Source organism: Cricetulus griseus, chromosome 6 (genome assembly GCF_003668045.3).
Source record: "Cricetulus griseus strain 17A/GY chromosome 6, alternate assembly CriGri-PICRH-1.0, whole genome shotgun sequence".
NCBI classification, from domain to species: Eukaryota; Metazoa; Chordata; class Mammalia; order Rodentia; family Cricetidae; genus Cricetulus; species Cricetulus griseus.
The window spans coordinates 142822251-142837655 of NC_048599.1; the positions used below are offsets into that span (position 1 = coordinate 142822251).

Here is a 15405-nt window from a genome sequence, read left to right on the forward strand (position 1 = left end):
CTTACACCCCAGGCCACAACCCACTACTGAGGGAAGTCAAGGCAGGAACTCTGGCATGAATTTGAAGCAGAAACCATGGAGGAACACTCTTACTAGCTTTCTTACAGACTCATGCTTACCAAGCTTTCCTACATGGCCCCAGGACCACCGGCCTAGGGAATAGTTCCCCACAGTGGGCTTGGCAGTCCTAAATCAATTAACAATCAAGACAAGCACCACAATCATGCCCACAAGCCAATCTGATGTGGACATTTCCCTCAACTGAGACTTCCTTCTCAGATGTCAAGCTTACAGCAAATGCTGTGATTATTGTCTTACAGTCACTGTATCTAGCTTAACTGCTTTAGTCTTGCTCCTAGCCAGGTGCACAAAATAGTATCAACTAAAGACCCTGGAGTCTTCTGCCACTGAAAGGACTCTCACAAAAAATAACCCCTGCAAAACACTTGTCCTTATGACCAAACTTTTAAAATGTTGTTATTTAAAAAAAGGGGGGGTGGGTGGACTTGGTGGAGCCCCGGTTGGGGGCCCTACCCTGCCTGGGGAGTGGTGGGTGGATGGGGTGGGGGGTAGGTTGGAGGTGGGGGAGAAGGAATGGGGGTAAGGGGAGGGAGAGGGAGAGGGAGAGGGGAATTACATGTGAAACAAGCCTGTTCCCTAACTTGAATTAATAATAATAAAAAGAGAGAAAAAAAAAGATAATCAAAAAAGGGGGGGTGGGGGCAAAAACTTAAAATTTTATCACTTATTAGTCCTCAATCTATCCCACACCCCTCCCAGATTCCATTTTAAGAAACGCTGCTGAGAACATTATTTATTTATGTTATCTCTACAGAGGACGGTTGTTGAGCAAATAAGCAGGGTAAACAGGACGGCAGGTCTCTGTAAACAACTGGAGAAGGCAAATACACAAGGAACTCAAGTGATGGTTATGAATGAACAGCTCCGAGCACTCAGGACTTCTCCAAAGTGCTCGGCTGGTCAGTGGCTCTTCCTTCATCTAGTTTCATATCCATTAGATTTACTTAAAAATAAAAGCTGGGGTGATGGCTCTGTGGGTAATAACATGCTTGCTTTGACAGCAAGAACACCTGAGTCCGACCCACAACATCCATGTCAAAGTGCTCAGTCCCCCAAGAAACCCTTCCACAAAGAACTTAGTCTACCTTAAAACTGACTGACCAATAATATGTTTTCATTGGCTTTAGTTTTGAGACAGGGTGTTCTACGTAGCCCAGTTTGGGCTCAAATTCCGCATGTAGCCAGGATGACCCTGACCTCCTGATCTTCCTTCCCCAACTTCCCGAATGCATTCATGGCCAAGCTGGTACTGACAATCAAACACCGGGCTTTGTGTATGCTAGGCAAGCACTGTACCAACAGAGCTACACCACAGTCTTCAACAATGTGTTTTCCATAGTTATCAATTACTGCAAGACCCCCGAAAAGCTCAGGCTTCCAGGATCTTAGCCCAGGATCTTGGCCACCCCAATCCCCATGTGGGGTTGAAAGCTTGATGAAAATTGCATGAGGCTTTATTGTTGTTTGACAAGCTAACTCCATGTTAGATGGAGTCTTTCACCCAGCCGCCATGACGGATGATTAGCAAAGACAGTTCGAAGCGGCTGCACAGACCTCTTATAGGGCTGCGTAAGGGGAGTGTCTAGGGGTACACACAGGCTCAGGATTGGTGTGCCTCCAGGCCTGGAGGATTTGCCCTGTGTTGATTGGTCAACTGGTTGTTATGGCCCATAGGCCCTCCCAGGGTGGTTGTTATGCTCTGCGCATCATTGCTGTGCACTTGTCCATAAAGCACACCCAGAGCCATAAAGCATACCACCACCAGCTAACTTCTGATTGGTTCCTTGCCACGAGGCAGGAACCTAACCTCTAGTGACCAAGGCAAGGTCAGAAAAGCACGTGTTCATGGCTGCTGAAAGGGGCAGGCATCTGACCTTAGTGACCAAGACAAGGTCAGGCAAGTGCGGTGTTCAGCTGTTATGGCTGCCGAAATGGGGAGCTGGTCCCTTCATTACCAAGATCATTTTGCAAACTGTACCAAAGCCCTTCCTCAAAGAACAGGATCCAGCTGGATATAGTGGTGCACATCTTTGATCCCAGCACTCAGAGGGGAGGCAGAGGCAGTTGAATCTCTGAGTTCGAGGACAGCCTGGTCTAAAGAATGAGTTCTAGGACAGCCAGGGCTACACAGAGACAGAGAAACCCTGTCTCAAAAAGAGAACAAAAACAAAACAAACACACAAACCAGAATCAAACAGGACAGAGGGTCTTCACAGGAAAGCCTTAACTAGTAACAAGAAAATGAATGCCTACTGCCTCCAAGCAGCATCCTCCATAGGCGATATTAAGGCATCCCTGAGGGGACCACACCCTGCTGCTACTATCACAGGACAAGGCAGCCGGAGGAAAATTCAAAACAGATGAAAAAGCAACCGGCCCACTTACATTCTTGACTAAAATGTGGAAAATTTAATGGGAAGAAATTCCAAATCTTAAAAAGACTCCTTTGTGAGCAAACATTGTAAATGGTCCTTAAAAAGCATCCCAGGCCCCAGTGAGGATGGTGTTATCAAGAGCTCAGTCCTTCCTAAAGCAGCCTGGTGGGGCAGCCTGCAACCCAGCAGCTGGGAGGCTGAAATAGAGGAATCTCCATGCATTCAAGGCCAACATTGTCTCAAAACAAACAAAAACTCAGTGGCCTGAGATGGCTCATCAGATAAAGGCAAGCACCTCCAAGCCTGAGTTGCTCCTCAGGACCCCCCACTGTAGAAGAGAACTGACTCCCACAAGTTGCCCTCTGACCTCCATATGCACAGAGTAGCATAGATAAAATGTAACAAACAAGCCCTTCCTTTTGCCTGGGGTCACAGGACTGCAGCCCTACAGACCCTTTGCCCTCTTAAAAAATTTATTGAGACCACTAAGTTTACATGGCTTATATTATGCTACCATTTTATGTGAAATTATGGAGGCATTTTAAAAAATATAATGATTCACTTACGTAGCAATAACAAGTACATTACATGCTTATATAAATGACATTGTTTTTCTGCTTAAAAACTGGAGGGTTTTTTTTGTTTTGTTTTGTTTTTTGTTTTTTGTTTTTTTTGAGACAGGGTTTCTCTGTATTGTTTTGGAGGCTGTCCTGGAACACAAGACCAGGCTGGCCTCAAAGTCACAGGGATCCTCCTGCCTCTGTCTACCAAGTGCTGGAATTAAAGGCATGAGCCAGTAACGCCTGGCTAAAACTGGAGTTTTCTAAACCAAACACAATAGGAGGGGAAGGGTGGCTTCACAGAAGACAGGCTGTTTCTGCGTTCATTCTGCACCCATTGCTGACTACCAGGCTGAGTTAGGAAGAAAGTCAACTGCACTCAAGCAGGCAGTAAGAACAGGGAGGACCCAGCCTGCCCCCCATTAGCTAATTAATTAATTAATTTTTATGGTGGTGTTTCTCTTCATAGCCCAGGCTAGCCTTATACTAACTGAGTTCTACCTCTATACCTTTCAAGTCCTGGTATAGCAGGTGTGCACCTGGTGGAGTCTTCACCTTTTGGGGGGTGGGAGCCTGCTGTGGGTGGACTCTATGACCCCGGCACACTAGGCACTCACTCTACACTGACCCACATTCTCAGCCCTAAGAAGAGTAGTTCAATGGACTTTGCAGATAACTGGGTCTCTTTCTTGCGTACCACACCAATAGTTTCTCAAAGACTAGGACCCAAATGGTATCAGCAGCCATAGCAAAAAACTATCCACAACAGTTACAGTGAAACCCACCAGTCCACCTTGCATTGCAAATGGCACTTTTACATATTCATGATTATGCATTATTCACTGGTGTCAGGTAGTCTGTCACGTGAAACACCATACACCAGGGAAGAGGGCGCCTCAACTGAGGAATTACTTCCGTCAGACTGGCCTATGGGCCTTAGGAGGGCCTCATCCACCAAGGGCAGTGCTATCCCTTATCCCTCGGCAGGTAGGCCTGGGCTACATAAGAAAGGCAGCCAAATAAGATGGGGGGGGGGGTCATCGAATTGTGTTCTAAGGTCTTTGCTTCAGTTCCTGCCTCCAGGTTGCTTCCCTGGCTTCCCTCAATGGTGGACATAACCTATAAGCAAAAAAAAAAAAAAAACTTTCCTCCCCAAGTTGCTTTTGGTTAGTGTTTTATGACAGCAAGCACACTAGATATTTATTTAGGAAATACTTTCCTTAGTAAATGTAGATCTTTAAAATTGATGCTTAAGTTATTCTACCATTTAAAAAAAATTAACTGCATTTGTCTCATTATTGCCTGTCTCCTATTTAAATATTTGGAAGCTGTCAGGCTCATAGTGAAAACACAAATTTCCTCGAATTCTAATTTTTTACTTAGAAGCCAGAATGTTATAATTAGCAACAACTATTGCCAGTTGCTCTGCATTCAATGTGGGCAAATGGCTGCCACATAGAGCTTGTCTTTCAGGTGAGAGTAGTGTCTCAAGAAAGGGCACTAATCCAGCTTCTGACTCAAACATGCGAATGCTCTGCTCTACATGAATGTGCTGAGGAATGCATTCTATCACAGCATGGACACTGAAGGAAAGAGGCTTGTCCTCCAATCAAGACTTCATAAAATTAAGAATCTGAGCCAGGCATGGCAGCACACACCTGGAATCCTGGCACTGGGGTGGTAGAGGCTGGCAGATCAGGAGTTCAAGGTCATTCTTGGTTACATGGCAACTTTGAGGGCAACCTGGGACACATGAGACTTTGTCTCAAAACAAACAAAAGACCCATAATAGGCAGGGCTGGAGAGTTGGGTCATCCATTAGGAGTGTATTCTGCTCTTCCAGAGGACCTGAGTTCAGTTTGCAGCCTGTAACTGTAGTTCCAGGGATCCAACACCCTCTTCTGACCTCTAAGGGCTTCTGTGTGCACATGGTGCACATAGTTACACATAAATAAAAGTAAACAAAGGGCTGGAGAGATGGCTCAGTGGGCAAAGTGCTTGCTGTTCAAAAATGAAGACCTGAGAGGAAAGTGTAGCACTAAATGCCTACATAAAGAAGCTAGAAAAACCCCACGCTAGTGAATTAACAGAACAACTAAAAATTCTAGAACAGAAGCAAACTCATCCAGAAGGAGTAGATGGCAAGAAATAGTTAAATTGAGGGCTGAAATCAATAAAATAGAAACAATGAAAGCAATAGAAAAGAATCAATGAGACTGAAGGAACCTGCTCCCCATTTCGGCAGCCATGACAGTAACATGTGCTCACCATGACCTTGTCCTAGTCACTAGAAGTCAGATGCCTGCCTCATGGCAAGGAAACAATCAGAAGTTAGCTGGTGGCACTATGCTTTATGGCTCTGGGTGTGCTTTACGGACAAGTGCACAGCAATGGCGCCCAGAGCATAGCAACCACCCTGGGAGGGCCTATGGGCCATAACAACCAATTGGCCAATCAACACAGGGCAAGCCCTCCAAGCCTGGAGGCACACCAATCCTGAGCCTGTGTGTACCCCTAGACACTCTCCTTACCCTGCCCTACAAGATCTCTATGCAACCCCTTCGAGCTGTCTTTGCTAGCCATCCGCCATGGTGGGTGGGTGAAAGACTAGAGCTAACATGGGGTTAGCTCATTAAACAACAATAAAGCCTCATGCAGTTTGCAGCAAGTTTTCGAATCCACCTGGTGATTGGGGTGACTGAGGTCCTGGGCTGGGAGCCCGGAGGCCTGAGTTTTCCAGGGGTCTAACAAGACAAAGAGTTGGTTCTTTGAAAAATTTAACAAAATAGACAAAACTTTATCCAAACTAACCAAAAGGCAGAGAGAGAATATCCAAATTAACAAAATTAAAACAAAAGGGGGGACATAACAACAAATACTGAAGAAATCCAGAGAATCATCAGGTCATACTCCAAAAACCTATACTTCATAAAATTGGAAAACTTTAGGGAGATGGTAATCTTCTAGATAAGTACCGAGTACCAAAATTAAATGAAGAACTGATAAACAACTTAAATACACCTATAACCCCTAAGGAAACAGAAAGAGTATCAATAGTCTCCCAACCAAAAAGAAAGCCCAGGCCCATATGGTTGCAGCACAGAATTTTACCAGATGTTCAAAGAAATACTAATACCAATACTCCTCAAATTATTCCACACAATAGAAACAGAAGGAATATTGCCAAACTCTTTTTAACGAGGTTACAGGTACCCTGATACGAAAACCACACAAAGACACAACTAAGAACAAGAACTATGGACTAATTGCCCTCATGAACATAGATGCAAAAATATTCAATGAAATACTGGCAATCTGAATCCAAAAACACATCAGAAAAATCATCCACCATGACCAAGTAGGATTCATCCCAGAGATGCAGGGATGGTTCAACATAAGAAAATCTGTCAATGTAAGTCAATGTAATCCACCATTTAAACAAACTGAAAGAAAAAAAAAATTGATCATCTCATTAGATGCTGAAAAAGCCTTCGATAAAATTCAACACCCCTACATGATAAAGGTCTTGGATACAAGGAATAAAGGCAATATAGAGTAATCCAACAGCCAACATCAAACTAAATGAAGAGAAATTCAAAGCAATCCAACTGAAATCAGGAACAAGACAAAGCTATCCATTCTCTCCATAAGTATTAAACACAGTACTCTAAGTTCCAGCTAGAGCAATAAGAGAACTAAAGGAGAGCAAGGGGATACAAGTTGGAAAAGAAGTCAAACCCTTGCTGATTGCTGATATGATAATTTACAAAATAAGTGACCCCCAAAATTCTACCAGGGAATTCCTACAACTGATTAAACACCTTCAGTAATATAGCAGGATACAAGATTAACTAAAAAAAAAGGGGGCTGGAGAGATGGCTCAGAGGTTAAGAGCAGTGGCTGCTTTTCTAGAGGTTCTGAGTTGAATTCCCAGCAACTACATGGTGGCTCACAACCATCTGTAATGAGATATGGCACCCTCTTCTGGCCTGCAGGCATACTTGCAGGCAGGTCATTGTATACATAATAAACAATTTTAAAAAAAAAGATTAAATATAAAAAATCAGTAGCCCTCCTATACACAGATGATAAATGGGCTGAGAAAGAAATCAGAGAAACATCACCCTTTACAATAGCCACAAATAACATAAAATATCCTGGGGTAACTGTAACCAAACAAGTGAAAAACCTGTATGACAAGAACTTTAAGTTTTTAAAGAAAGAAATTAAAGAAGATATCAGAAAAGAGAAAGATCTCACATGTTCTTGGATAGGTAGGATCAACATAGTAAAAACGGCAATCCTACCAAAAGTAATCTACAGATTCAATGCAATCCCCATCAAAATCCCAGCACAATTCTTTCTGAAAAGAGCAATACTTAATTTCATATGGAGAAACAAAAAATCCAGGATAGCCAAAACAATCCTGTATAATAAAGGGTCATCTGGGGCATCACCATCCCTGACTTCAAGCTCTATTACAGAGCTATAGTGATGAAAACAGCTTGGTATTGGCATAAAAATAGACAGGTAGACCAATGGAATCAAATTGAAGACCCTGTCAACCCATACACCTGTGAACACCTAATTTTTGACAAAAAAGCTAAAAATATAAAATGTAAAAACGAAAAACATATTCAACAAATGGTGCTGGTATAAATATTGGCATGGAAAAGAATGCAAATAGATCCATATGTATCACCATGCACAAAACTCAAGTCAAAATGGATCAAAGACTTCAATATAAATCCATCCATACTAAACCTCATAAAAGAGAAAGTGGGAAATACCCTTGAATGCATAGGCACAGGAGACAACTTCCTAAATAGAACACCAGTAGCACAGACACTGAGAGCAACAATTAATAAATGGGACCTCCTGAAACTGAGATGTTTCTGTAAAGCACTGGACACAGTCAACAAGAAAAAATGGCTCCCAAAAGAATGGAAAAAGATTCTCACCAGCCCCACATCTGATAGAGGGCTGATCTTCAAAATATACAAAGAACTCAAGAAACTAGACATTTAACTACCAAATAATCCAATTAAAAATGGGTGACAGGTTGGGCAACGGTGGTGCACACCTTTAATCCCAGCACTCGGGAGACAGAGGCAGGGGGATCTCTGTGAATTCGAGGCCAACCTGGTCTACAGTGCGAGTTCCAAGACAGGCTCCAAAGCTACAGAGAAACCATGTCTGGAAAAACAAAACAAACAAAAAGGGATACAGATCTAAACAGAATTCTCAACAGAACAATCTCAAATGGCGGAAAGACACTTAAGGAAACGCTCAACATCCATGGTCATCAGGGAAATGCAAATTAAAACAACTCTGAGATACCATCTTACACTAATCAGAATGGCTAAGATCAAAAACACCAATGACAACTTATGCTATAGAGGACATGGAATTAGGCGAACATTCCTCCAATGGTGGTGGGAGTGCAAACTTGTACAGCCAGTGTAGAAATCAGTATGGCAATTTCATTGGAATCAACCTACCTCAAGACCCTGCAATACCACGTTTGGGCATATACCCAAAGGAGGCACAGTCACACCACAAGGACATTTGCTCAACTATGTTCATAGCAACATTATTTGTAATAGCCAGATCTTGGAAACAGCCTAAATGCCCCTCAATTGAAGAATGGATAAAGAGAATGTGGTACATTTACACAATGGAGTACTACTCAGTGGTAAGAAACAATGGCATCCTAAAATTTGCAAGCAAATGGACAGAACTAGAAAAAAAAAACCCATCCTGAGTGAGGTAACCCAGACCCAAAAAGACAAATATAGTATGCACTCACTCATAAATGAATACCAGACATAAAGCAAAAGATACCCAGCCTACGATCCACAACCCCAGAGAAGCTAGAACCCTCTTCCAGAAATGGAAGCAGATGCAGAAATCCACAACTAAGCAATGTGCCAAACTCCTGTAGTTCAATCAAAGTGAGGGAGGAGCAATAATATGAACAAAGGAGTCAAGACTCTGATGGGGAAACCCACAAAATCAGCTGACCCGAGCTAGTGAGAGATCACTGACTCAGGTCTGACAAATGGGGAACCTGCATAAGACCAAACTAGACTCCCTGAATATAGGTGACAATAGTATGACTGGGACAATCAATATATGAGGCCACTGGCAGTGGGTCCAAGACCTAACTCTAATGCACAAACTGACTTAGTGGTGAAAGACCCCCGCCCTTAGCTTTCTCTTTTAAGTTTTCCCGCATGCAGCTGGCGAATACATCCTCTCCTGCACCCCCTGACCCTTGATACCCACAGCTGCCGGCACTTCCCCGCCGCCGCGCAAGGCCGGCCCCGGCCCCCGCCGGACCGCTCCGTCCCAAGGTCTCCGCCCCCAAGGTCAGCCACCTGGGCGCGGAGGGAGGAATCAAGTCTGTTGTACCAGACACCAGACCTTGAGAATATGCTGATCTGGAATGGCTCTGTGCCTCATTTGAACCATCAAATAGAATCCCTGCTCCTAGCTTGCGCCTTTTTCCCTATATAAGGACGCCTTTCCCTTGGGGCGGGCGCGCTTAGCCACACAGAAGCTAAGTCGCCCCAGGTACCTGCGTCTCCAATAAAGCCTCTTGTTTTTTTGCATCCAGTTCGTGGCCTCGCTGATTCCTGGGTGTGTGGGTCTCCCTCTACGAAAGTGCCTCTTCGGGGTCTTTCATTTGGGGGCTCGTCCGGGATCGAGACCCGCCCAGGGACCACCGACCCACGTCTGGGAGGTAAGTGTTGTGCGGATCCGCTGTTTTGTCTTGTCTGGTCTGAGTCTGTCTTGTGAATTGCGCTTGCGTTTGTAGTATACAGCTGTGTACATTTGTAGGCGGATCCGAGGAGGGACTGACGGGTCCGAACTCCCGGCCGCGGCTCCAGGAGACGTCCTGGTAGCGTTTGGAGCCTCAGTGGGCTCATTTGTTTTCTGGCTAGGGTAGATGCCTTAGCGTTTGGAGCCTCAGTGGGCTCATTTGTTTTCTGGAATCTTACTTTCAGACTCTCTGTCGAAACCGCGCTGCGAAAGCCTGTTCTGTGTTGTTTGGTCTTTGTTTTGTAGTTGATGTGCATAAACGCAAATGGATTACTCTTTGTTCCTCAGAATGGCCAGCCTTTGACGTGGGCTGGCCGCGGGATGATACCTTTAACCCCCAAACTATATTTCAGGTAAAAGACACCCCAAGGGCCCCCCTTCCTTTCCCCCTCTAACCGCCCGCCGCCGCCCCCGCCAGAGGCAGAAGCGGCCGCCGCCGCCTAGCTCCCCTTAACCTCGGAGGAGAAACAGCTGCCCAATGAAATTGATGCAGCTTGCCCTCTTAAAAGACCTGAATGGGATTTTACCACTGAAGCAGGTAGGACGTCTCTATCACCGGGTGTTCGCAGCGGGTCTCGGGGGGGGGGGGCGCTTTTCTAGAGAGACTAAAAGAATTTCGCCGTCCATTCTCCCTGGTTGAAATGCTAAGTCAAAGGGAACTTCCTTGCGAGGGGATGCCAGTACCTATCACTCCCTGATGGGGACACTAGAGACTGGGTCCTCCTACTCCCCCTAGCATACCCCTAGGCCATATGGGCTCACACCTTTTAAAAAAAAAAAACTTATAAAGACCAGAGGGACCATCCTACCATTCCCCATTCCTACCAGATCGGGGACACTGTCTGGGTCCGGCGTCACCAGACCTCAGCGCCTACCAGTTGTAAAACTGCCATGCAGCACAAGCTCACATTGTCTGAGGTCTCAGGAAAGGGGCTATGCATAGGCAGTACTGGTTTGACCCCCTGCATCTCTACCACTGTTCTCAACACCACCATTGACTTTCGTATATTGACAGAACTTTGGCCCAGAGTCACGTATCACCAACCTGAATATGTTTATAGGGTACTAGAGAAGTCAACCCGACATCAGAGGGAGCCAATGTTCTTAACTGTGGCCCTATTATTCGGGGGAATAACTATGGGAGGTATAGCAGCTGGCATAGGAACTGGTACGGTTGCCTTACAGGAAACTAGTCATTTCAAACTTCTACAGCAAGCCATGCATACCGATATCCAGGCCCTAGAAGAGTCAATAAGCGCACTTGAGAAATCCTTAACATCACTCTCTGAGGTAGTCCTGCAGAACAGACGAGGGTTAGATTTATTATTTTTAATAGTTAGAGACAGCATGGCCAAGCTTAGAGAAAGACTTAACCAGAGACCTCTGAATGAAAGATTCCATTCAGTTACAAGAGAAATGGGGGAATGAAAGACCCCCGCCCTTAGCTTTCTCTTTTAAGTTTTCCCGCATGCAGCTGGCGAATACATCCTCTCCTGCACCCCCTGACCCTTGATACCCACAGCTGCCGGCACTTCCCCGCCGCCGCGCAAGGCCGGCCCCGGCCCCCGCCGGACCGCTCCGTCCCAAGGTCTCCGCCCCCAAGGTCAGCCACCTGGGCGCGGAGGGAGGAATCAAGTCTGTTGTACCAGACACCAGACCTTGAGAATATGCTGATCTGGAATGGCTCTGTGCCTCATTTGAACCATCAAATAGAATCCCTGCTCCTAGCTTGCGCCTTTTTCCCTATATAAGGACGCCTTTCCCTTGGGGCGGGCGCGCTTAGCCACACAGAAGCTAAGTCGCCCCAGGTACCTGCGTCTCCAATAAAGCCTCTTGTTTTTTTGCATCCAGTTCGTGGCCTCGCTGATTCCTGGGTGTGTGGGTCTCCCTCTACGAAAGTGCCTCTTCGGGGTCTTTCAGTGGAGCCCATTCTATATGGAGAGATACCTTGCCCAGCCTAGACACAGGGTGTGTGTGTGTGTGTGTGTGTGTGTGTGTGTGTGTGTGTGTGTGTGTGCTCTTTAGAGTGCGCCTTGGTCCTGACTCAATGAGATGATGGGACACACTTAGTAAACTTCTTAGGGGAGGTCTTACCCTTTCCAAGGAGAAGATGAGAGACGGGGTGGTGATAAATGGGGGGAGCAGTAGGAGAGGAGGGAGGGGGAACTGGGGTTGGAATGTAAAAAAAATAATAAATAAAAAATGTTTATTCATTTATTTATTTTGAGAAAAAGTCTCTCTGTGTAGACCAGGCTGGCCTTGAACTCACAGAGATCCACCTGCTCCTGTCTCAGTAATGCTGGGATCACAGGAGTGTAGCATTAGTGTCTGGCTTATGAATAGTATTCTATACAGACATGTTTTCATACATTCTTTTGTAATAAGTCACAAATACTTAGCCTGTAAATATTTATTAGCTTATCTGTAATTGGGTTGATGGGGAAATCTTTGCAGTAAGAGAAACGTAAGGCCATTTGAGTCTCTGCCAACTGATAATAAAAGATGAAGATAAAACATTTGGGAAAGAAACACTGACATCAATATCAAAAGCCTGTCACAAAGTATCGAACTATGGCTTTTTCTTTGATTGATACACTTCCTATTTTGTCCCCCACGAAAAACAGAAATCATTCTTCAGAAGATGGCAATAACTGCATACAAGATTTCACACTTAGGGAAAGAAAAACCTTAAAAATAAATCCAGGGTTAGCTGGGCATATTGAATCACCATAAGTTTGAATCAAGCCAAAGTCAGGGGAGGAGAAGAAACCAGGAGAAAACAGAGAGATGGCTCAGCAGTTAAAAGTGCTTGCAGCTCAGGCCAGGTGTTGGTGGCGCATGCCTTTAATCCCAGCACTCGGGAGGCAGAGGCAGGAGGATCTCTGTGAGTTTGAGACCAGCCTGGTCTACAAGAGCTAGTTCCAGGACAGCCTCCAAAGCCACAGAGAAACCCTGTCTTGAAAAACCGAAAAAAAAAAAAAAAAAGTGCTTGCAGCTCTTCCAGAAGACCTGAGATCAGTTCCCAGCACCCACATTGGACAACTAACAACCAACCATCTATAACTCCAGCTCCAGGGATCCCATTCTTCTGGCTTCTGTGGGCACAGGTATATGGCACACATGTGGCATACATTCACACACACACCCATAAATAAAAATAAAAAATAAATCTTAGAGAGAGAGGAGAAGGAAGGAAAGAAAATAAAGTTTGGGATTAATACTGTCTAAAAGCCAAGAATATAGTTTGTGTGTTTGTTTGTTTCGGTTTTTCCAGACAGTGTTTCTCTGTAGCTTTGAAGCCTGTCCTGGAACTTGCTCTGTATACCAGGCTGGCCTCGAACTCACAGAGATCCACCAGCCTCTGCTTCCTGAGCACTGAGATTAAAGGCGTGTGCCACCATGGCAGGGCAAGAATGTAGTTAATTTAATTCCCTATCAATCAAAATGTTTGTAGAAATTATAAGCACAAAGTTTTTTGTTGTTGTTTTTTACAATAAGTTACATAGACTGTGTCTTAGTCAGGGTTACTATTACTGAAATGAAACACCATAACCCAAGCAAGCTGGGGAGGAAAGAGTTCATTTGGTTTACACTCTCCTATCATTGTACATCATTGAAGGAGGGGGAAAAGGTCTTTATCAACATGCCATTTAACATGAAATAGAGGCCAGATGCTTGTTGCCTGGTGACTTCAGTTTGATCCCTGGGACCCACATGGTGTTTGGAGACAACCAACTTCTACAAATGTCTTCTGACCTCCACATGCGTGTTGTGGTGTGGTCACACACACACACACACACACACACACACACACACACACACACACACACACACACACACGTAATGAAATTTAAAAACAAAAACAGAAACCAAAAGCTCAGGATTTTCTTTCGTAGCATCTTTTCACAAGTCCAAACCGCTGCCAAATGCATTTCCTTCACAATATGCCCTCTCCCACGAAGTGCCTCTGGTATGGCTTGTGCAGCCCCAAACGGGTCACCTCTTTCTCACTGTGTGGGATTCATCACATCTGTGACACAGGTCCAGACTCACAAGGCCTGGGTATCCTCTGATCAATATTTGCTGAATGCATTTGAGAGTCAGGGTCCGATGTTAACGTGCACGGTCCTTTACCCTGAGCAGCAGGATAATGAGTGGCAGATGCTCTTCGAGAAGACCACAACTGTGAACAATGAAAGTCTGCTGCCCGTGTGGAATCACTAAAAATAGAGCCTGTTGGGCTGGGGATGTGATCGAGTGGCACGCACAAAGCCCCGGATGCCATCCCCAACACTGCATAATCCAGCTGTGGCCATGCACACCTGTATCCCTGGCTCTGGGAGGTGGAGGAAGGAGGATCAGAGGTTCAAAGTCATGGGAACTGGAGAGTTGACTCAGCAATTATGCTCTTCCAGAGGACCCAGGTTTGATTCTCAGAACCCAAATGGCAGTTCTCAGCCACTTGTAACTCCAGTTTCAGGAATCCAATGCCCTTTTCTGACCAACACAGGTATCAGGCAAGCACACATGCATAGACATACATGCAGGTAAAACATGTCTACAGTGATAAATAAATAAAGAATTTCCAGGCCCTCCTCAGCCTGGGATACAGGGAACTGCCCTTAAAAAGCTAAACATCTAACTTATGAAGAACTTTCAATGACACGAGAATGTTATGGCACAGGCCTAGGATCCCAGTATTCAGAATGGTGAAACAAGAGACTGCAAGATCCAATGCAGCCTTGGCTACACTGAAAAAAAAAAAAAAAAAAAAAAAAAAGGTAAAGTAGTAAAGTGATAAAGTACTTGCTGGAGGATGTATGCAAAGCCCAGGTTCCAATCCAACACACACACACACAAACACACACACACACACACAATCACACACAAAATCACAGAATTCTACAAATAAACAATGATAAACTTTTTTACTATTATTCAATCATGCCATCTCCAGGGGCATTCTCATTCCTAAAGTTTAAAAAACAAAACTCTAAGGTGCAAGGCAGTGGTGGCGCACACCTTTAATCCCAGCACTTGGGAAGGCAGAGGCAGGCGGATCTCTGAGTTTGAGACCAGCCTGGTCTACAGAGTGAGTTCCAGGACAGCCAGGGCCGTCCTTACCCCTGTCTCGGGGGAAAAAAAAAAAAAATCTCTAGGCTTGGGATAAAATTCAGTTTTAGAAAGCTTGCTTTGAATGCGGGCTCAAGCCCTAATACCATACAAAAATATTAAAAATAAATAAATAAATAGAACTTTCTAGCAGTGGCCTTCCCAAACTGCTGCCAGAGAACTTGTGCTAGCTAAGTATTTGCACACTTAAAATAACCTGGATGGGAGGGCTGTCTTCTCATCAATTATGCAAGGCTGGCTTTGTCCCTTTGGCTTTTTTTGAGACAGTCTCTCTGTAGCCCTGGCTATCTGGAACTCACTACATAGACCAGACTGGCAAGGAACTCACAGAGATCTATCTGCCTGCTTCTTCCTCCTAAGGGCTGGAATCAAAGGTGTGCACCACCTCATTCAGCTCCAAGCAGTAAGCATAAACATTCACAGATAATTTC

At 44.9% G+C, this 15405-nt stretch overlaps 1 protein-coding gene across 1 annotated transcript in view; it reads right to left on the reverse strand.

Annotated features, from left to right (window-relative positions):
* The window catches only part of Fnbp1 (formin binding protein 1), a 131373-nt gene that overhangs the window by 87094 nt on the left and 28874 nt on the right, over positions 1-15405 (reverse strand). The window lies entirely within an intron of this gene.